This window comes from Arachis hypogaea, chromosome 16 (genome assembly GCF_003086295.3).
Source record: "Arachis hypogaea cultivar Tifrunner chromosome 16, arahy.Tifrunner.gnm2.J5K5, whole genome shotgun sequence".
Classification (NCBI taxonomy): Eukaryota; Viridiplantae; Streptophyta; class Magnoliopsida; order Fabales; family Fabaceae; genus Arachis; species Arachis hypogaea.
In genome coordinates, this window is record NC_092051.1 from 33,735,272 (window position 1) to 33,756,769 (window position 21,498).

At 35.9% G+C, this 21,498-nt stretch overlaps 1 non-coding gene across 1 annotated transcript; it reads right to left on the reverse strand.

The window, feature by feature from the left end:
- Positions 1 to 19,601: 19,601 nt before the first annotated feature.
- On the reverse strand, positions 19,602 to 19,709 carry LOC112761356 (small nucleolar RNA R71). The gene has a single exon (XR_003181755.1). It is a non-coding gene; the product is annotated as a small nucleolar RNA R71 (small nucleolar RNA).
- Between the last annotated feature and the right edge of the window lie 1,789 nt (positions 19,710 to 21,498).

A 21,498-nucleotide genomic window follows, 5' to 3' on the forward strand; every position in this document is an offset into this window, starting at 1 on the left:
TATTCGATGTGAAGTTCTAGGATTGCCTTCGGCGTCCCGGAGCCTTATATCTTACATTATTGGGCACTGTTACCATACTGAGAACCTCCGGTTCTCATTCCATATTTTGTTGTTGTTTTTCAGACGCAGGTTACAAATCCACTTCGGTGGGATTGCGGATATGGTGACAGAGCGGAGTATTGTTCCTCCTTGGTTTATTTCTATTTTACTTTACTATAGCTACTCTCACATCTCTTTGTATATTTATTTTTATGGCCTTAGAGGCTTACTTGAGAGATAAGTTGTATAAGCTGTTTTAAATTCCAAAACTCTGTATTTCTCTGGTCGTAACTAGTCGGCTTAAACTCCGCAAGATGCAGCTAGTTTCCTATGATTATTATACTCTTATATCTATATGTGTTCTATTCTTTTGCATATATACCCTGTATCTTATGCGTTAGTTTTGTGTGAACATTTCACGCTTTTGTAATTCTATTTTTGAGCTTAATCCTTCATCGGGCTTCTAGAATATATTATTTCCTTCTATATAAATGTGTACAAGCCTTAGGATTGTCGTAACCTTTAATTAATCTTTGCCTTACGACTAGAGGTAAGGCTTAGGGTAATTAGGGTGTTACACAAACAACTCAAAGTAGCATTCATAGTGGCTAAAGGTAATTAAATATTGATTAAACTCAACGATTTGAATGCAAATTCACTAGGAAAAGATGGAGAAGATGCTCACGCATCACAACACCAAACTTGAATTGTTGCTTGTCCTCAAGCAACCAAAACTAATACATGATTAAGATGTGAATTTGCATGAGAAGTGAGAGTTTAGTTATGTTCATGTCTCTTCTTGAAGTGGGTTTTATCTATTGTAATTCTGAACAGTTTTGGGATTTCACTCTCCTTTGAATCAGAGGAATGTCACTGTCATTCGGAATCAGAATCCGGATCATATTATGAATTCTCTGATATTTATAATTCAGTTTAATCGTTGAACACAGCAGATAACCTTTAATTCTCAACTAATTGGTGCTTTGCACCTTGAGCCTAGCCGTGACTTTAAATGTTCTGTCTCAAGGGCTAATTGACACAAGAACACCACAAGCACTTAACTGGGGAACTCTCTTGAAGTTCTGATTTTTCTTTTAGCTATTCCCAGACAGTGGTGCTCAAAGCCTTTGGCATACTCTGCTAAATGCATTTGATCTCGACTCTAAATGTTCTGTCTCAAGGATTACTTGACACAAAAACACCACAAGCATATGACTAGGGAAACAACTCTTTGAGCTTTTAATCATGTCTGACCTCCCTAGTCATTGATGCTCAGAGCCTTGGACCTTGCTTTTTATTCTTCCTTTGCTATTTCTTTTGCTTCAAGGATCAACTTTCACTAATTTCAGAAAATTCATAATAGTTCTCTAAATTCCTTTTCCTTATACATCAACATCCTTTGATTCAAATTCAACTATGCACTATTCATATCATGCATTCAGAATCAACAATAATACCACCACATTTAGGTAATTAAGACTACCCTTTGTTATAAACTCTTTTTCTCATGCAATATATCTTTCTCTTCTTTTTCTTTTGAATTCAAGCTCAGTGAGCAATACATGAGACATTTTTTTTTAAAAAACTAAAAGCAAATAATAGAATGAAACTAAATCTAAGAACTGAAAGTACTAAAGATCATGTAGGCAATCAAAGCAACAGAAAACAGAAGACAACAAAATAAGAACAGAAGGGGAAATAGAATGAAAGGAACTCAACCACCTCAGTTATGTTGGTGGCCATCTCATTCCTTCGGCTGTGCTCCTCCGTGAAGAACATTCATCTCCCCATGGTGCCACTGATTATAAGCTAAATAGAGAGCGCACTCTACAATACTAAACTTAAAAGTTTGCTTGTCCTCAAGCAAAGAAAATCTCCAGGGTGTCAGAATGCCTTTTAATTGCTCCTATTCCTGTTCTAATCACTTTGCATGACCAAAACACATGTAAAACATGAAAAATTAAAAAAAAATGAGATAAAGTAATTTAAAACCAGAACTAAAATAACTATAATGCTAAAATCAAAATAACTATAAAATTAAAACTAAAGCAACTGCAAAACCAAGGATACTAGTAGTTAGGTTGCCTCTCAATAAGCGCTTCTTTAATGTCACTAGCTTGACACTTTATTGTTGAATTTTCTTCCTCTTCTTCCAATTGGTTAAACGAAATGTCTTCAAGGGGGGGGGAGAGGTGAAAATTAGTGCCCCCTAATATAAATTTCTCCTAACAAGCTTTCTTTTATTGTGGTCAACTTGATTCACCTTGCTTGTTGGGGTAGAGGTTAGATTATTTTTTGCTGACATTCTCTTTTTCATGGTTATTTTCTTCTGTTTCTTGGTCAAAATACCCTTTTCAGTGTTTTCCTTGGTTGCCTTCACTTCTTTGATTTCAAAATTTGGGTGTTGTGTGATGGTTGGAGTGTACCCTTCATCAAGAATTTCTTGAATTGGTGGTTCAATAAACTCACCCTCTATACCACTCTCTGCTTCATTAGAACCAAGGAAAGCATATTCAAGTATTGAGGGAGAAGACTTCAATTCAAATATGGGCAGTGCATTCAGATTTTTCTTCTCAGGAGCTTTCATGCATAGAATTATAGGGACTTGTATGGCTTCCTCCTTTGTTTGTGTATCATCCTCCGTTGTTTGTGCATCTTCCTCTTCTTCCATGTGTGAGGGTAGAGAGTTCTCTAATTCACTGGAGTATGAACTTCTTTGATTGATTTCCTCACTTTCTTCCATAGGATCTTGTATTATATCTCTTGGGAAGGAATTTGCTTGCTCCTCTTTATGGGGCTTGAAAATCAACTCCACATATTTCTCTACATTTTTGACACTCATCCTTATATCATGTATGAATTCTTTCATGAGAAGCTCAAGAGATGATGGTTCTTGATAAGAGTAAAAAGAGGATGGTTCTTGGTATGAATAGGGAGATGTTGGCTCTTGATATGGGTAGAAAGATAGTGGTTCTTGATATGGATAGAGAGGTGGTGGTTTTTGGTATGAATATGGAGATGGTGATTTTTGATAGTTGGAACATGGAGCACTGAAGTTTCTTTGGTTTTGACTTTGCCAACCAAAATTCGGATAGTTACTCCATCCACAATAATATGAATAACTACTTGGGTGTGAGTAGTAACCCATGTGATCTCTCTCCATTATTTTTCCTTAGCACAAAATACCAAACAGAATTAAATGCACCATGTGGTAAACAGGCAAGCAAAGGAGAAAGAACACAAAGAAAAATAAAAATAATAAAAATAAATAAAATAAAATAAAATATAAAATAAAAGAAAAATAAAAGAAAAATAAAATAAGGAAAATAAACTGAATAATTTAGAAAAGAAAATAACTAATAAGCAAAAAACAGTATAAAATTCAAACTCAATGAATAAAATAACTAGGAAGAATAAAAACAACTAAGGGGACACCAAACTTAATTTCAGAAATTAAGAGAAAAAAATTTAAATAAAATAAATCAAAATAAATTTTTTTGTTAAATTTAAAGAAATAAGTTAAATGAAATCAAAGCAAAAATGCCTAATCTAAGAGATCAAACAACTAATAGTTGTCAATCACAGTCAATCCTCGAAAATGGCACCAAAAACTTGGTGCGGAATTTAAAGTCCACAAACTAACTGGTAAGTGTACCGGGTCATACCAAGTAGTACCTCAAGTGAATGAGGGTCGATCCCACGAGGATTGATGGATCAAGCAACAATGGTCAAGTGATTTGCTTAGTCAGACAAACAGAAAGTAGTGTTTGGGTCTCAATTGAATTAACAATAAATCAGAGAATCAGAAAGCAAACAATAAATAAGTTGTGAAATATATATGGAGAAACAGTTAAGGCTTCAGAGTTATCTATCTTCCGGATTGACTTTTCTTACTAACTATTTTAATCATGCAAGATTCAATTCATGGCAAACTATATGTGACTAAACCCTGATTCCTTAGACATTTTTAGTCTCCTCTAACCTTCATCAACCGCCAATTCGTTGGTCACTTAATTCCAATTAGAGGGTGAAGTTCGATTCTAGTTTATATGCCACAGAAACTCTAATTACCCAAATATAAGAGGATTATATGTCACGTATCTCGTTAAGTCCAGATAATTAAAAGTTTAGGAGAAATTGTTTTCAAACTGTTGTTCAAGTAAAGAGCTTTTCCAAGTTGTACAAGAACTCAATTAGAACCAAGGTTATACTTCCATTCCACCCAAATTCATAAAATAAAGAACGAAAACAATTCTTGAATTATAAATTAGTACATGAATTAAGATAAAAAAATAATAGTATCAATCCAAACAATAGACAGAGCTCCTAACCTTAACAGTGGAGGTTTAGTTGCTCATGGTTCAGAGAGAAAAACTAGGATTCCGAAAAACTGTAAATTGCGGAATGAGGTAGAAGAGAAGAGATTAGAGATGAGCCCGAAGGGCTGATTCTTTTCCCTTTTATATCTAACCCTAATTAATGTAGAAATATATTTTCTAAAACTAAATAATATCTTTTCCTAATTAGAAAAGAAATAAAGTTTAAATCAAAATTAATTTAATTGATTCACGTATGCCTGTAGACAAATTGGGGACCACTTGACTTATTAAGGTTGACACCGAACTTGAAGAACTTCAAGTTCGGCGTGGAGGAGGCAGCGTTGCTTTCTCTTGCTTTCCCTGAGTTGACGCCGAACTTGGAAAAATCCAAGTTCAGCGTGGATTGATGTGCGTAACTCCCCTTTGTAGTCTTCAAGCTGGCACTGAACTTGGAGATCTTCGAGTTCGGCATGGGGTAGGCAGAGTGAATTCTCCTTGGAATGCTTGTGCTGGCGCCGAACTTGAGAAAACTAAAGTTCAGCGTGGAGATGACAACCTTGCTTTCTTGGAACTTCTTCTTAGTGGCGCTAAACTTGAGCTTCCTCAAGTTTGGCGTGAAGTGGTCCGTACAAAATGGAAGAAAAAGGTATACTATTATACATCGTTGGAACACTCTGAAAGTTAGCTTTCCAATGCCACTAGAATCACGTCAATTGGACCTTTGTAGCTCAAGTTATTTTTGTTTGAGTACAAGGAGGTCAGGGTTGACAGCATCATTCGCTTTCTTCCTTTTCTGCAACAAAAATTCGTCAGATCCATCCGAATACTATCTGAAATAAATAGAAATTGCAAATAACTCAAAGTAGCATTCATAGTGGCTAAAGGTAATTAAATCTTGATTAAACTCAACGATTTGAATGAAAATTCAATAGGAAAAGATGGAGAAGATGCTCACGCATCATCTGTGGAGATTTTAAGAAGTTGGCACCATGGTTGATCGAGAAGTAGAAGTAAAATCTACTATTCACCAAATAACCCAAAATACTCCTTTCAAGGAATATAAAAATAAGGATCATGGACATGAGACTGAAGTCAACCCCAATCCCAATGAAGGAGAGCATCAGCATCAAACCCCCTAGGTTTCAAATGTCGGGAAGTTTAAAACACTAGAGATTGATATTTCGTTGGTTGTGGGAGGATTATGTCCATGTGATGTAGAAAGTGTGTCATCGAGTATAGGAGTTGGAACGACAGCTAGTAGAACGATCGATGTCACGACGATCTCGATTCGAAAGTCGAACGATAAGAGACCGACATAATAGTCATGATAGGAGAACCCTAGAGCGGGGTCACAAACGACATTAGAAAGATGATCGTCGTTGCTCTCGTTCACCTCAAGGGAATAGGAGGGAGTGTCCCCAACGCGATGAAGAATGTCGTGATTCAGAGAAGAGAGCAAGGACTGAATCCCATTCAGTCCAGTCTAAAAAGAGGCAAACTCCGCAAAGGTGTCCAAGTCCTAAAAGGCATAGGAATACTCGGTAACATGTTATCATGGGACAAACTCCATTTGCTTCACATGTCCTTCAAATTCGCTTGCCAAAGCACTAAACCAACGGATGAACATAGATTCTTTTGATGGAAAATCGGATCCTCAGGAGCACATAGATGCCTTTGAGGTGAGAATGAACCTGGAGGGAGTTGGGGATGCTATACGATATAAAGCTTTCCTAGTTATATTATCTGGACCAGCAATAGCATGGTTCAACACCCTACCTAACACCCTACCTTCTGGGTTCATATCTTCTTTTGTTGATATCAAGACAGAGTTTCTTGCACATTTTACTACCAAAGAACCTAAGCCAAGCACCCGATCTCGTTACTTGGTGTTGAGAAAAGAGTTGGCGAAAGCATCCGAGATTACTTGCATCGCTTTAATAAGGCATTGTTAGAGGTCAATATACGAACTCCTGAGGTTGTGTTTTTATGTCTTATTGCTGGTTAGGTACAAGGTGATTTTAGATGGCACTTAACCTCCAAAGATGTTAAGTCCATGAAGGAGATCCATAAAATTTCTTTGGAATATATGCGAGATGAGGATGTCTCAAAAGTGATGTCCACCAAACAGAAAAAACCAGCTCCATCACCTAATAAGGCCAGAAGCTCGAGGCAATCATCTACACCAAAGGCATCGACACCATGAGTTGGCAAGTTCTCGACATATACTCCTTTGGTGGCTTCATTGACTGAAATCTACCAACAAGTTTCATAGAGAGAAATACTTTTCATTGCAAGGTAGATCTGACATAGGGCTTCTCTAAACAAGTCGCCTGTAAGCCCGATTAAACGGTAATTAAATAAGTAATTAATTAAAAAGGGGCAAGAAGGGTTAGAAATTTAAAAATTTATAATCTAAAAATTTAACGAAATTTAGATTCAGAGAATTTTTCTAAGTGGGAAGGTGTGATTTTTTGCGAAAAATGCGTAAAAATGAGTGTTGATATTTTAGTCGGCTGTACCGGCTTAAAGCTGTCTGGTACTGTGAGGGAAACAATTAATTATGAGTGAAGAAGATCTGGCATTCATGTGTACATAGAAGCACATGTAAATGTTTCTACCAAGTACTCTCGTGTACGCGAAGGCGGTTTGTGTACACGACATTGCCAAATGTTGGATTCATATGTACGCGGAAGGTACTTGCATATGCGACCACCCTATTTTGCTGAAAAATAAATTTTTGAAGTTTTCAACTATTTCTTTAGCTTTCTAAACCTCTGTAAACTCTGTTTTGTGTCTAGAGCCGGTCTAATAGAGGGTAGAAGGGTTAGGAATGAGACCTAATGAGTTGAGACAGTAAATCGAAGAAAGATGGATTATGATATTGAGAGATGGTGATGATTAATCTTGATTAAGATATGATGAGTATCATTATGATATTGAGAGATGATGATGATTGATTTTGATTAAGATACGATGAGAATGATTATGAAATTGAGAGATGATGATTGATTGATTATAATTATGACTATGAACGAAGTGAAATATGAATGAGAATGAATTTGATAATGAAATTTGAGCCTGATTTGAAATGTACCTGCCTGAGTAGATGTAGTGGCATTGTTCTACTTGCTCTGGAATGTAGTGAGATCTACCTGTCTGGGTAGATGCAGTGGCATTGTTCCACTTGCTTTGGGTTAAGGTCTGAGCCTCTGAGGTAGATGCAAGGATTGTGGTTTTGTTCTATTTGCTTCCAGTTGGTATTTGAGCCTCTGGGGTAGACGCAAGGATTATGGTTTGTCTCGCTTGCTCCCAGTTAGTATTTAAACTTCTAGGACAGACACGAGGATTGTGGTTTTGTCCCGCTTGCTCCCAGTTGGAATGTTGACCTTCCGTCGCATGATGTGGCCGGGCACTTAGACCTTTCCAGATGTTCCTCCAATGCTATTGATAAATGAATATGAATATGAGTATGAGCTTGGAGATGCACGCACGCAGGGACTATCCATGGTTAGCTACTGGATAAGTCGGGTTTGGCCGTGTAATCGACAGATGAGCTCATCGGCCATAGGGCAGGCATGCATCATTTGCATTTGATTGATTTGTTTGGGTTTGCTACTTGTCATGGCTTCTTTAATTGTGCATATTAAGTGACTATGTGCTAATTGCTTTACTTGAATTTACTTGTGTATTATTTGTTTGTCTTGCTTGTGTTTGAACATCTGAGAGGTTGTAACGACCCACATTTTTAAAATATAAATATAAATAAGTTATAATTTATTTTATAAATTGGAGTTCCTTATTTTTAGATATTATTTTACTATAAGTAATTGAATTAATTTTATAACTGTTTGAATTCAATCAAATTCATATTCTTATATATATTTTTGTTATGATGAAATATTTTACATAATTAAAACTATAATTCTAGTAATTTATAAGTAATGAAAATTATATGTATATTTTAATTTGAGTAATTGATATTTTTAATTTAAAAATAGACTTTAGTTAATAATATTATTATCGAGCTCAATATTTGCCGATATGAGTAAATATCGGTACTCTTCGGTGAACTTAGCTTTGCTAACGCTTCATCATATATCTTTTATCTTTATGTTGCTAATGTCATTTATATTAATAACTCATATATATTATTACTTGTGTTTTAATATATCCAATTTTTATTATTATCCGTTTAAAATATTTAAAACTTCAATCGCTGACTCAGCAGCTTATATATTTGACAACCAACCCCCCTACGTGTCACAAAATCATTAAAAATCATCATTCTACCATTGATCATCATCATACACGCATGCTGATTCATTTCTAAGAAAGAAAAAGAAAGAAGGCCGTGAGGGAGAGAGAATGAGAAACCATGGAAGCCATGAACCTTCGGCGTTCGATTTCTTGCGATCCGTAACTCCAATAAAAAATCTAATCCGAAAAAAGTGTTCGTATCCTCCTCCTCTACACATTGGCATCACTTTTGTTCAGTAGAAGTTGATGGTGATGTAGCTCTCCTTTCCCTTGAGTTCGGCCAATTGGAGTTCTAGGAGGCACAAACGATTTCTGACATTTTCTTCTTCGGCAACTCGGTCAAAAAGATTCTCTGGAGCTTCGAGTATTTTAATTTTGTATAGAGGTAGGGTTTGATAATTTTATAATAAGTAAGTATATATTTGATAAGTGAATGTTGGTTTGATTGATTATTAGTTAAATTTGATTAAATTTATGTTGAAATTTCGTTGAATTATTGTTGTTGTTTTTGAATTGTGGTTCGGTCATGAAGAATAGTCCAGATGGGGTTATTTTGATGATTTTAGTACTGTTGTGAATGAGAATTATTGATTAAAATTGATGAGGTTTGATGGCCAAGAGATTAAATGAAAAGCGGCAAAAAGTCGGTAATAACAGCTTAAAAACAGACTTAAAACTCAAGTTGAAAACTTGAAGAATTTTAGAAATAGGGTTCAGTCCTTTGGTAAAGTTATAATTAGGGAAATAAAATTTATATTTGAGATTGAAATAATAATTTAATAAAAATTGAAGTCAGTTTTGTAATTATATACATTTTGAGGTATTTTGTGTAATAATCAAGAAGTTTAGGGATAAAATGGATATTTTAAAAAAGATACAATATTATTTTGGTAATTATACTATATGTAAGAGTATTTTAATAAATTATAAAATATGTTGGGGTAAAAATATAAATATTTTAAAAAGTTCAAAGATTCAGAATAATTTATAAAAGCTTACTAATAAAGCTTAAGTTATAAGTTTTGAGTAATAAAAAAATTATTATTGTTATTAATTTATTAAGATTATTATCAAAGTATTTTTGAAATATATTATACATTAGTAATTTGTACTATAACAAAATAGAAGAGTTAAACAGTAACCTACTTAAAAGCTGTAGAAAGACGAATCTATGTTGAGAACCTTATGATTCACTCTTCATAAAATATCTAGGGAGAGATGAGGGAAGAGTGTGAAGACAATTTATATTAAAACAAGGAAAAAAAAAGAAGAAGAAAAGAAAAGATTAAAAGAATCTAAATAACATTTGCCACAGGAGAGCAGAGAGCAGGAATAAAAGAAACGAAAGAAAGAACGAAACAAAAAGGAAATAAGTAGAAGTATTGTTTGGCATTGAGAACGAGCTGAGATGATTGTGTACCTGCTGAAAATAAGCAGAGATATGGTGGTGAGTCCACCAAGATTTTCTTCCAGAGATATATTGGCCAATCTAGGGGATGGTCGCACATGTAAGATAGAGGTTGCTTACAGAGGTTATCGATACATACGTTGTCTAGAGAGAGCCTCACCTATAAGACTGAGGTTGCTTACAGAGGTTATGTTTGCATACATCAGCTCAAGAGAGTCGCACCTGTAAGACAGAGGTTGCTTGTAGAGGTTATGGCACTGGAAACCAAACTCAGACAAAGGTTGCTGAGTTATGTCGGGAGCAGTCGAAATCGACAGATGAGCTCATTACCTGCACTAGGGATAGACATGCATCATACTTGTTTGCACATATTTGTTTGCGAGTGTGCTAAATGATTGTTTGAATTCTGTGTTCTATAATTGTTGAATTGGATTGTACTTTGTTGACTGTTATTGCTGACCAAGTATATATATAATGAATATAACTATACACCCTGACCCTACTAAGAACTCCCCAGTTCTTATCCCCTATTTTCCACCATTTTCAACTACAGGTGCAAAAGTTTAATGTGGAGGTACAGGAGCATAAAAGATTATGTTCATGAGTTGAGTTGTTAGAATTTATTTTCCCCTCATCGTTTATTGTTTTTAGTTTTAGAGGGGTAGGATTTGTTTTTGAGAATCTTGGAATAAGTATATGTATTTAACGCTATGTGAATATATATACCTTTGTGGTTAAGTGGTTTAAAATAAAGAATCTTTGTTTTCTTAATTAAAAATTTCGGTTCGTATTCGCAAAGAATCAATATTAAATAAATATAGTATGAAATTAAAGGAGTAGAGGTTGGTGACACTGGACTTTTAGTGCGATCATGAGGTGCTAAAAGTTAGGGTGTTACAGAGGTCCCTCATGCTGGTGTCGGTTGACATTGATGCCTGTTCTGTTTGGAGTTTGGAAAGTTGTGGAAACAATGAGAAAGGTGAATTAGATTAGAATTTCCTATGATAGTTGCCTAATCACAGATTAGTGAGAATCTAGGATGGAAAGATTGTTGTGTGGAAGCTTAAGATTATTTAGAGAGTTCCTATTATCTTATATTGTATCTATTTGGCATTTTTATCCGTATTAACCCATGGGTTGGGGTTCTCATTCTATATATATTCCTTGATTTTCATATGCAGGTCCTGGTGCTCCACGGTGAGCTGGAGTTTGTCTGGAAGATGACGAAGTTCTCTTGAATTCTGTGTTGTATTTTGTTTAGATTTCTTTGCCCCTTATTTTGGAAAGCTTTAATGATATATATGTATATATATTCTTTTGAAACCTTGCCTATAGGGGCTTTGATGTATATTTGGGAGAGATAGGAACTGTTATTAATTGTTTTTGTTGCTGTAACCCTAGCCGACCTAAACTTCCCAGGTCGTGACTAGTGGCTATATATTCATTCTGTCTTTACTCTATTCCTCCTTTCTAAGTTTTATATTTTATCCTGCTTCTTCAAATGCGTCTTAGTTGATATGTGTGTGTTTGCGCTCGTGATTTTCTTTAATTCCTTTTCAGGTTTTTCGTTTAATAATATCTTTTAATTATATCTATATGTATTACAACTCCATCTTGAATCATACCACCTTATTATCATTAACTTATGACTCGAGCATAAGAATATGAATGGTAGGGTGTTACATCACCATACTGTGACTATTACAAGTCCTATGGTCACAGGACTAAAGATTGCATCGATTTAAAGGATGCCTTGGAACAAGCGATTCAGGATGGAAAGCTTTCCAAGTTCGTTCAGCATGTTAGGCCACCAAGACGGCATAATGATGATGAAGATTGGGAAACCAAAAATCCCAGAAATGCCAAACCTGTTGAGATCCAAGATGATATTGCACAAATGGTGAGGAACATGGTTGTAGGGAAGAATGGATTGGCAAAATCTAGGAATGCACTAAAGAAAGATATCAAGGCTGTAAGCTCGGAAATTTTGAAGGTAGAAAATTTTTCAATTATGCAAGTCACTGCAGATGATTTTCAATATGCAACATCTAACAATGATGAGCCATTGGTAACCACAGCAAAGTTGGAAAATGATATTGCTAAAAGAATCTTGGTTGATACTGGAGCAGATTTAAATCTACTCTTTAGAAATGCCTATGATGCTCTAGGCTTGAAGGATCATTATTTAAAATCATACTTCTAAGGAGTAGTAGGTTGAGGAGACCATTTTTAAGCCTTGAAGGGCTATAGATCTCCTTTTCATAGTAGGGAAAGGTGCTGATACTCGGGTAGTATAGGTTGAATTTGTAGTCCTTAAGGATTCCACAGCATATAATGTGATCCTAGAGAAGAAGGCAATCGATGACCTTTGTGTATTTATCTCAACAAAATTTTTAGTGATGAAGTTTTTGACTTCTGAAGGTCGGGTAGCCACGATCTAAGGAGATCGGATAGCTGCTATAAAGTATAACAAGGCAAGCTTGACCTTGAGAGATAAAGCCAAGGACTCCTGATGAGGAGAAATTGTCGTGTCGGTTTAGAATTTCTCTTATAGAAAGAAGAATTTCGTTGTAAGCATAGCTCCAAACCAACAAACAATTCTCACATAAAAAATTTGAGTTGTCACAAGTACAAACCCCAAATAAGAATTAACCAAAGTATTTAAACCTCGGGTCGTCTCACAAGGAATTACAATGAAATGAATGATTATTGGCTATGAAGGAATAAGGGGGTTTGATTTATAATTGGCAAGAAAAATAAATTACAAGAAGGTAAATTGACAAGAGCTAATAAAATAAATGGAAAGAACTCTTGGCTAGACATAGGTAATTGAGATCACCATCCTTGTCTACAAACCATACATTGATAATTATGAGGAACCAAGCTCATCAAGGCTACTTCTATGCTTGAAGTATGTCAAATGGCTTGATCAACATCAATCCATAGGTTCTAACCTATCTACTAATTGGATTAATAGTGGGTTAATGTCAATGGATATCAAATTGATCACCAAGGTTTCTCCAATCACCAATTCAATGAGACCCAATGACTCAAGGTCACTCAATTCCCTTAGCCTAGGCCAAGATTTAAGGAAATCACTCAAAAACTAGTGGAAGCATTTTAACAAACACCTAGAGTGCAAGAAAGGTAAACATCACAAAATGCTAGAATTAATGAAACCCATGACTACCACAAGCAAGAAATCAACAATAGCAATCAAGATCAACATAAAAGAAACATAGAAACATGAAATTGCATTAAAAGGAAATTAGATCCAACAATGGTTCATCAACATAAAAGTAACAAAATAAGGGAAATGAACAAGAGGAACTAAGAAGATTAAGATGTAACAACAAGAAATTAAAAGGGAAGACTAAATCAAAACAAGAATTAAAAATTGGAATTAAGAAAATTAAACCTAAACTATCCTAAATTCTAGAGAGAAGGGAGAGCTTCTCTCTCTAGAATTCTAACCTAAACCATGATGAAAACTAAACTATGACTACTTGGTTCATTCCCCCTTCAATTCTTGGGTTCAATAGCATCAGAAATGAGTTGGATTGGGCCCAAAATGAGCTACAAATCGCTGGCCACGATTTCACTTTAGTAAATCACGCTGCTCCATCGGTGCGTATGCGTACAGTGTACGTGTGCACCTCTAAACGCGAAGCAACTATGGCAAATTTTATATCATTTTAAAGCCCCGGATGTTAGATTTCCAACGCAACTAGAACCGCCTCATTTAGACCTCTGTAGCTCAAGTTATGGTTGATTGAGTGCGAAGAGGTCAGGCTTGACAGCTTTGCGGTTCCTTCATTTCTTCATGAGTTCTCCCACTTTGCATGCTTTTCTCCTCACTTCTTCCATCTAATACTTGCCTTATGAACCTGAAATCACTCAACAAACATATCAAGGCATCGAATGGAATTAAAGTGAGTTAAATTTAGCTATTTTAAGGCCTAAAAAGCATGTTTTCACACTTAAGCACAAATTCAGGGAGAATTACAAAACCATACTATTTTATTGAATAAATATGAGAAAAAGTGATAAAATCCCCCAAATTAAGCACAAGATAGACCACAAAATCGGAGTTTATCAAATTTCCCCACACTTAAACTAAGCATGTCCTCATGCTAAGAATAAAGAAGGATAAGAAAAGAGGTATGAACATTTATTCAATGCAAATAAACTATGTGCACCTATGTATATGAATGCAACTAAATGCAAAATGGTTCTACCTACTTGGTTAAAATTAAATCAATCCCCAAGAACATATATGCACATGTAGGGCTAAGGTCATATGACGACTCACAAACTCTACCAATTCAAATATCAAAATGAAGTTCAAATAGATTTGCAAGAAGAAAGCTCATGAAAGCCGGGAACAAGGAATTGAGCATCGAACCCTCACCGGAAGTGTATTCGCTCTAGTCGCTCTAGTGTATAGGATCGATCACTCAATTCTCTTCTAATCATGCTTTCTATGATTTGTTTTTCATCTAACAATCAACCATTATTCAATGCATGCATACATTCATCAGGAGGACTTATTCATATGTTGTAATGAGGCTAGGGTAAAGGTAGGGATGCATATGGTCAAGTGAGCTTGAAATTTTAATCTTTGATTAGCCTAAGCTCTCACCTAACACATATAATAACCTATACAATTCTAATACAATGCCTAGCTACCCATGATTCCCACTTTTCCACATACTCATGCATTCTCTTCAATTCACATTCCATATGCATTGATTTTTCTTGAACTTTTTACTTTGGGACATTTTTGTCCCATTTTTATTTTTTTCTCTTTTTTCTTTTTCTATATTTTTTTCTTATATATATATATATTCTTTTTCTTTTTCTTTATCATTTTTTTCTAAAGTATATACAAATGTATCAATGCATATGGTTTTACATATAGTGCATGAATATGTACTCAATTCCCAATATTTTCAACAAAAATACAAAAGCACATTTTCTTCTCAACCAATGTCCCAAGTTTTCCATACCCAAATGATACACACCCTCACTAGCCTAAGCTAATCAAAGATCCAAATTAAGAACATTTATTATTTTTCGCTTATGGGTAGTGACATGCTACAATTAACAACAAAAGGGATTGAATAGGCTCAAAAGTGGCTAACAATGATTGATGAAAGGTAGGCTATTTGGGTAAGTGAGCTAAATAAAATGATGGCCTCAATCATATAAATGCATGTATACATGGAATAATGGACATAAAGAATCAAACAAATCAAAAATTACAATCATAGAAAGAGAACAATGCACACAAGAATGGAAAATAAGTGGTTATATGATGTAACCACACAATCGGGCTCAAAACTCACAGGCTTGTGTTCTTAACTCAAAAACCATGTTCCAAAATACATTCTTCAAGCAAGTTTAACAAATTTTTTTTTTCAAATTGGTAGGGTGCCCTAAAAATAGTTTGTTGGAAAAGAGATCATCACCCTAACCAAGTAGTCCTAATAAGAAAGAAGTGATGAAAAATATGTACAAATTCTAACTAGCATGAAACCTATCATGCAATGCAACAAATAACTAACAAAGACAAAAATTAAGAATTGGTGTTGAAAAAAAAAGGAAATTGTTACCCATGGAGATCGGTCGGACAACCTCCCCACACATAAAGATTTGCAACATCCTCGGTGCATGCAAAGGAGAGCAATGTGGACGGGTTGCTACAACTGATGAGTTTCTTCAAAGGATTGTGCAGATGAACTTATTTGTTTCCCTATTTAGAAGCTTTTCCTTTCCTTCATTTGGTGGCCAACTGATGAGTGGATAATTTAGACGCTTTTTGGCATTGCTTTTAGTATGTTTTTAGTATATTTTAGTTAGTTTTTATTATGTTTTTATTAGTTTTTAAATAAAAATCATATTTCTGGACTTTACTATGAGTTTGTGTGCTTTTCTGTGATTTTAGATATTTTCTGGCTGAAATTGAGGGACCTGAGCAAAAATATGATTCAGAGGCTGAAAAAGGACTGCAGATGCTTTTGGATTCTGACCTCCCTGCACTCGAAGTGGATTTTCTGGAGCTACAGAAGCCCAATTGGCGCACTCTCAATTGCGTCGGAAAAGACATCCTGGGCTTTCCAGAAATATATAATAGTCCATACTTTTCCCAAGATTTGATGGCCCAAACCGGCGTTCCAAGTCAGCTCAAGAATTCTGGCGTTTAACGCCAGAACTGGCACAAAAGCTGGAGTTAAACGCCCAAACTGGCACAAAAGCTGGCATTTAACTTCAAGAAAAGTCTCTACACATGGAAGCTTCAATACTCAGCCCAAGCACACACCAAGTGGGTCCGGAAGAAGATTTCTGCATTAATTACCTATTTCTGTAACCCTAGGCTACTAGTTTTCTATAAATAGGACCTTTTGCTATTGTATTTTTAATCTTTTGATCATCTTGGAATCATGTTTTGATGATTGAACCCTCTTTGGGAGGCTGGTCATTCGACCATGCCTAGACCTTTTGTTCTTATGTATTTTCAACGGTGGAGTTTCTACACACCATAGATTAAGGTGTGGAGCTCTGCTGTTCTTCATGAATTAATACAATTACTATTGTTCTTCTATTCAATTCAAGTCTATTTCTTCTCCAAGATATTCATTCGCACCCAAGAACATGATGAATGTGATGATTATGTGACACTCATCACCATTCTCACCTATGAACGCATGAATGACAACCACTTCCGTTCTACATGCAAACAAGCTTGAATGTGTATCTCTTGGGTTTCTAATCTAAGATTGGAAGCTTTGTGGTATAGGCTAGAATTATCGGCGGCCATTCCTGAGATTCGGAACGTCTAAACCTTGTCTGTGGTATTCTGAGTAGGATCTGGGAAGGGATGACTGTGACGAGCTTCAAACTCGCGAGTGTTGGGCGTGTGATAGACGCAAAAGGATCAATGGATCCTGTTCCAACATGATCAAGAACCGACAGATGATTAGCCGTGCGGTGACAGCGTGCGTAGAACATTTTCAATGAGAGGACGGGAAGTAGCCATTGACAACGGTGATACCCAACATAAAGCTTTCCATGGAAAGGAGTATGAATGATTGGAAGAAGGCAATAGGAAAGCAGAGGTTCAGGAGGAATAAAGCATCTTTATACGCTTATCTGAAATTCCTACCAATGAATTACATAAGTATCTCTATCTTTATCTTATTTTATGTTTTATTCATCTTTTAATTATCAATCCTCTATAACCCGTTGAATTCGCCTGACTGAGATTTACAAGATGACCATAGCTTGCTTCAAGCCAACAATCTCCGTGGGATCGACCCTTACTCACGTAAGGTATTACTTGGACGACCCAGTGTACTTGCTGGTTATTTGTGCGGAATTGTGACAAAGTGTGATTCACGTTTGAGAGCTCCAAGTCCTTTGGCGCCATTGTTGATGATCACAATTTTGTGCACCAAGTTTTTGGCGCCGTTGCCGGGGATTGTTCGAGTTTGGACAACTGACGGTTCATCTTGTTGCTTAGATTAGGTACTTTTCTTTTTATTTTTTAGAATTTTTAAGAATGAATTCTAGAGTTTCAAGGTGATGTTCTTATCATCACAAAAGCTGATTGATTCTCATCAATTTAGCTGTTGAATGTAATGTCCTGCTGAAGCTTGACTAGCCATGTCTAATCCTTTTTGGACTGAAGCTTTAGACTAACATTGCATGATTCCTGGAATTCTTATTAAAAGTTTTGATTCTCTTTATATTCTTTTCTATATAAGTTTCAAAAATCACAAAAAAGTTTATAAAATCATAAAAATCAAAAATATTTTATGTTTCTTGTTTGAGTCTAGTGTCTAATTTTAAGTTTGGTGTCAATCGCATGTCTTTATTCTTCTAATTTTCGAAAATTTCATGCATTATGTTCTTCATTGATCTTCAAGTTGTTCTTGATGATTTCAGTGCTCTGATCTTTAATTTCTCTTATTTTGTGTCTTTTGTTGTTTAATATATGCATTTTCAAATTGTTATAGTCCTTAGTATACAAACTTCTAAGTTTGGTGTCTTGCATGCATTGTTTATTTGATCTTAGTTGCATTCTTTTTATTATTGTTTCTCATCATTTAAAAATTAAAAAAAAATTTTAAATTGTGTCTTTTCAAGTCAATAACACAGAGAAGTAAAGATTCAGAACATTCAGCAGAGGAATTAAACAGAAAAAGCTGGGCATTCAAAATGCCCAGTGAAGAAGGAAAACTGGCATTTAAACACCAGCCCGGGTACCTGGATGGGCGTTTAACGCCCAAAAAGGTAGGATTTTGGGTGTTAAATGCCAGAATGGATGCCATTCTGGGTGTTTAACGCCAGGATGACACTAGAGGGAAGATTTTGTTTTTAATTCAAATCTTTTTCAAATTTTCATAATTTTTCAAAATCAAATCTTTTTCAAATCATATCTTTTCAATCATATCTTTTCAAAATCAATTTCTTTTTAATTTTTTTATTTATTACTATTTTCGAAAATCCTTGCTACAATTAATAATTTAATTCAAAATTTTCTAGTTGTTACTTGCCTATTAAGAAAGGATCAAAAGTTTTAATTCTAGAATCATATCTTCTAATTTCTTGTTAGTCAAGTAATCAACTTGATCTTCAATGATATCTTCTCAATCATATCTTTTCAATTACATATCTTTCAAAATTAATTTTCAATCATATCCTTTTAATTTCTAATTTCAAAATCTTTTTCAAAATCACTTAATTTCTTTCCCAATCTTAATTTTCGAAAATCTCAATCAAATTTTCAAATTTATTTTTATTATCTCAAAAATTTTTAATTTAATTTTCGAAAATTCTTCCCCTCTTCTCACATCCTTCTATTTAAGGGACTAACACACCTCCTCAAGGTGCAATTCGAACTCTATCCCTCTTGATAAGTTTGAATTCTCCTCTCTCTACCTCCTCCTTCTATTCTTCTTTTCCTCTGACACCTCAAGGAATCTCTATACTGTGACATAGAGGATTCCATACTTTCTTGTTCTCTTCTCTTTCATATGAGCAGGAGCAAAGACAAAGGCATCCTTGTTAAAGCTGATCCTGAACCTGAAAGGACCTTGAAGAGAAAGCTAAGAGAAGCTAAGGAATAACTCTCTCAAGAGGACCTAACAGAACTTTTCAAACAAGAAGAAGTCATGGCAGCCGAAAACAACAATGCCAACAATGCAAGGAAGGTGCTTGGTGACTTTACTGCACCTACTCCCGACTTCTATGGGAGAAGCATCTCAATCTCTGCCATTGGAGCAAACAACTTTGAGCTTAAGCCTCAATTAGTTTCTCTAATGCAACAGAATTGCAAGTTTCATGGACTTCCATTGGAAGATCCTCATCAATTCTTAGCTGAATTCTTGCAAATCTGTGACACTGTCAAGACCAATGGGGTTGATCCTGAGGTCTACAGACTTATACTTTTTCCTTTTGTTGTAAGAGACAGAGCTAGAACATGGTTGGACTCACAACCGAAAGAAAGCCTGAACTCTTGGAAAAAGCTAGTTAATGCCTTCTTGGCAAAGTTCTTTCCACCTCAAAAATTGAGCAAGCTTAGAGTGGAAGTCCAAACCTTCAGATAGAAGGAAGGTGAATCCCTCTATGAAGCTTGGGAAAGATACAAGCAATTAATCAAAAGGTGCCCTTCTGACATGCTTTCAGAATGGAGCATCATAGGTATCTTCTATGATGGTCTGTCTGAACTGTCCAAGATGTCATTGGACAACTCTGCTGGAGGATCTCTTCATCCGAAGAAGACGCCTGCAGAAGCTCAGGAACTCATTGAAATGGTTGCAAATAACCAATTCATGTACACTTCTGAAAGGAATCCTGTGAATAATGGGACAAATCAGAAGAAAGGAGTTCTTGAAATTGATACTCTGAATGCCATATTAGCTCAGAATAAAATATTGACTCAGCAAGTCAATATGATTTCTCAAAGCCTATCTGGAATGCAAGCTGCACCAGGCAGTACTAAGGAAGCTTCTCCTGAAGAAGAAGCTTATGATCCTGAGAACCCTGCAATGGAAGAGGTGAATTACATGGGAGAACCCTATGGAAACACCTATAACCCTTCATGGAGAAATCATCCAAACCTCTCATGGAAGGATCAACAGAGTCCTCAACAAGGTTTCAACAAAAATGATGGTGGAAGAAACAGGTTTAGCAATAGCAAGCCTTTTCCATCATCTTCTCAGCAATAGACAGAGAATCCTAAGCAGTGCCACTCTGACTTAGCAACTATAGTCTCTGATCTAACTAAAACCACTCAAAGTTTCATGACTGAAACAAGGTCCTCCATTTGAAATTTGGAGGCACAAGTGGGTCAGCTGAGTAAGAAAATTACTGAACTCCCTCCTAGTACTCTCCCAAGCAATATAGAAGAGAATCCAAAGAGAGAGTGCAAGGCCATAAACACGTCTCACATGGCCGAACCTGGAAAGGAGGAAGAGGCAGTGATCTCCACTGAGGAAGACCTCAATGGACGTCTATTGGCCTCCATGGAGTTCCCTGATGAGGAACCATGGGAATCTGAGGCTCACACAGAGACCATAGAGATTCCATTGAATTTCCTCCTGCCATTCATGAGCTCTGATGAATATTCTTTCTCTGAGGAGGATGAAGATGTTACTGAAGAGCAAGTTGCTAAGTATCTTGGAGCAATCATGAGGCTAAATGCCAAGTTATTTAGTAATGAGACTTGGGAGGATGAACCCCCATTGCTCATCAAAGAACTGGATGACTTGACTAGGCAGATATTACCTCAAAAGAGATAAGATCCTGGAAAATTCTCAATACCTTGTACCATAGGCACCATGACCTTTGAGAAGGCTCTGTGTGACCTAAGGTCAAGCATAAACCTCATGCCTCTCTCTGTAATGGAGAAGCTAGGGATCATTGAGGTATAAGCTACAAGAATCTCACTGGAGATGGCAGATAATTCAAAGAAACAAGCTTATGGACTTGTAGAAGATGTCTTGGTAAAGGTTGAAGACCACTACATCCCTGCTGATTTCATAATCATAGAGACTGGGAAGTGTGTGGATGAATCCATCATCCTTGGCAGACCCTTCCTAGCCACAGCAAAAGCTGTGATTGATGTTGATAGAGGAGAATTGATCATTCAAGTGAATGAAGACTCCCTTGTGTTTAAAGCTCAAGGATATCCCTCTGTAATCATGGAGAGGAAGCATGAAGAGCTTCTCTCAACATAGAGTCAGACAGAGCCCCCACAGTCAAACTCTAAGTTTGGTGTTGGGAGGCCATAACCAAACTTTAAGTTTGGTGTTGAACCCTCACATTCAAACTCTAAAGTTTGGTATTGGGAGGTTCCCATATTGCTCTGAACATCTGTGAGGCTCCATGAGAGCCCACTGTCAAGCTATTGACATTAAAGAAGCGCTTGTTGGGAGGCAACCCAATTTTTACTTATCTATATTAAATTTT